Source organism: Fukomys damarensis, unplaced genomic scaffold (assembly GCF_012274545.1).
Source record: "Fukomys damarensis isolate Sample0158 unplaced genomic scaffold, DMR_v1.0_HiC HiC_scaffold_36, whole genome shotgun sequence".
NCBI lineage: Eukaryota > Metazoa > Chordata > Mammalia > Rodentia > Bathyergidae > Fukomys > Fukomys damarensis.
In genome coordinates, this window is record NW_022900948.1 from 10,039,491 (window position 1) to 10,042,757 (window position 3,267).

Genomic DNA, 3,267 nt, shown 5'->3' on the forward strand with positions numbered 1-3,267 from the left:
GGAGGGAGAGAACATATACAAAGAAAATGAATTTTCATCTTTTCTTATGCTTAGTAAGGTATTTAGAAAATGATAAAAAAGTTCTATTAGTGAAAAAATAAACATCACTGAACTTCCAGTTTTATAAAAATATTTTAAATTCTCAGTAAATTTTTAATTCAATATGTTAATTCCTCAGGCATTTTTTTATTAAAGTATCATTGGTCACTTAGCTGTAGTCCTGTTAATTGTTTTTCCAAAAATACATCAGATAGAAATCAATTTTTACCTTTTATTTTTATACTCCTAAGGAAAGGTAAATGCACAATTATTGCCATGTATTATTTGCTATTTAATTTCTCTTTCTGTGACATTCTTCTGGGAATTCTTTGAATGTAGCTAATACTAAATTGTATGGTAGATTTTATTATTGACACCAATTCTTCATTTTTCTCTGTACAAATACATTTTATGGCATTGCATGTTTTGATGAACATGTGGCATTTTTTGATGAACTGAAATAGATGGGCACAAAGTGTGCTACTTTAGAGTTTAAGCCATATGAAGTTGCCCATTCCTGTACATCTGCTCATGTTTCTGTGATTACTATAAGAAAACCACTCATGAGTAACCCACATACAGCATTATCAAAGAGCTGGAATATGAAACGAGTACTTCTAACTATTGTAGCCTGGCTTATGTAACCCAGAGTTATTTGAGAAGGCCCAACTAAGATCAACAGAGACATACCAGCCTCTCTTTAAATAAGACCCTCCAGAAGCTGCAGGCATAGCTCAGTGGTAGACCACTTGCCTAACAAGTATAAAGCTTTGAGTTTGATGTCCAGCCTGGAAATAAATAAGAAAAATAAGAACCTTCATTATCCCTCAGGCAAGTGGATTCAATAAATTATTGTATGGCATTGAGGTTTTTGTCACCATTACACAGCGTTATTGCAAAAAATAGCTAACTGATGCATGTATCACTATTCGGTTTCTGCTTTGTAAAATATATGGACCTCAAATTCATCTTCTGGTACATAGAAGGGATTGTATAATTTTTAGTGTCCAAAGCAGAGCATATAAAAAGGAATTTTTTTCTTTCTTACAGTTTTATTTTTGGTTGCCTTTCTACCTAAGTTACATGTATCCCTGTTTCAGTTGGACACTACCTCCTCACTGTTCTCATTACACTATGTTCTCATTACACTATGTTAGTACCACTGCTATTTGTTACCTACGACTTCTGAAATATCTCCAGAGCCAATCCTGTCCCCTCCAAAGTATCATTTCATTTGTTCAAAATTTTTAATTAAGTTAAACAATATTTAGAGTCTAGTAATATAGCAATGAAAAAAAAACAATCAGAATTCATAACACCATGGAGTAAACACTATGAAGAGATTTACACAGCATTAATATAAACAGCTAAAACAAAGATTTTAGTGGAGAACGTGTTTGGAAAAATGAATGGAGGAGTATTGAGGGATGCTATATAATTTTTAAAGGGAAGAAAGGGAAGCCCTCTTAGCAAGAAAAATAACAAAGATATGATTAAGACAAAGGGACAAGTTATATCAAATCTGAGGAATAGCAATATAAGGAAGTAGACTGAAGTGGGAGAAAGAGCTCAAGGAAAGTCAGAGAGTTCAGTGTCTCGGCGGAGGGAGTAAGCAATAAATATAATAGTAGATGAGATTAAATGGATAACTAGGAATCAAGTTATGTAGCACCTTTTATGACAGCATAAAATTGATCTTAAAAGCAATTACAGGGTTTTAAGCAAAGAAATGTTATGACTCACATTTTAGTAGTATTATAAGCTTTTATGTTTAGAGTAGGCTGAAGGCAAGTAAGTGAACGCTTGAGTTATTTAGTCAGGAGAACAAACATTAAATAAAGTAATTAAAAGAGAAGAGGTTTAAACAAGAGCTTTATTATAATAGCATTGAAAATAATACAAAATCAGAAGAGAAATAGAAATAACCTAGAAATTTATGTACCTTACTAAGTGTTGAAGGAAACAAAGGGAGAACATGATGTTCCCAAAGCTTGCTGCTGACACTCTTGCTGTTGAAGTTTTCTGGACTACACCTAGAGGGTCCACAGTCACCTCAAAGTCCACTGTTGCTATTGTAAATGGGGCAATTGAGCCTGTAACCACTTTCTCCTAATGAATACACACCCAGAAGCAGAAAAGAAATGGCAGCACTTCACTTTCTAACTTCCCATTATGCAACAGTTCTTCCCAGTAGCCCATTCGAAGGAGAAGGCAGTTATCAAGTAATTCTGGGAAACAGATGTCTCATAAGCAAGTCCAGCAGAAGAAAGAGAATGAACAGAAATGTCACAGAATAGGCAAATGTTTGGCACAAGTGGCCAGGGCAAAGTAAACCCAATTGTTCATTGTGGTCTGATGGTGAGCGGGGGTGGGACAACTGCAGAAATCCACTAATAAGTGCAATACTTCATTATTTGCAGTCTTCATGGAATCTTAAAGCATGATCAAAGTTAATCATAGGGCATACAAAGCCATCGATTCGTATTATATAAATTGGTCCAAGTATAAGTAGGAGTAATTCCATATGTTGATCATCATGAGTGTTTAGGCCAAAGAGAAAATATATGAACACTAAGAGTTAGCATTCATAAATAAAATGTTTATTGAAGTATATTCTGCTTTAATGACTCTCCCAAAGAGAAAAAAAACAGATTGCAATGATCTGAAAGAAATGTAAATGTGTCTTAGAAATAACAGCACAATAAGTGGAGAGATTCCAGATATATTTTGAAATATTTACTCACAAAAAAGATAAGAAGAATAAATGTTAAGAGAAGCCAGTTAATCCAATGAAAACATCCAAGTATTTTTTCCTGAGCAAAATGAAATGATATTAAGATGAGGGTGATCAGGGATAGCAGGTTAAAGGGGAAAGAGAAATGAATGGGAAAAATTTAGGAAACTATAATATTGTAATTACTCTCATTTGTTTATGTACAGATGTTGAGTAGATAATTAGACAAAGGCTACAGTTTGTGAAATAGAACTGGACTGGGCATATAAATGTGGAAGTCATCATCATATACTTGGTACTTAATGCTAATGAGGATTGATGAGATATACAAAGGAGAAACCATTGCTTCGAAAAGAGGCCCAATGGTTGAGCCTGCTGTACTGTGATATTAATATGGACCAAATAAGCAAAAATAAGCAATGATGTTGAAGGAAAAACTGAGTTGTAACTTGGAAGCCAAATGATAGGTCTGTGTTTAGGAGTGGAAGTAACCA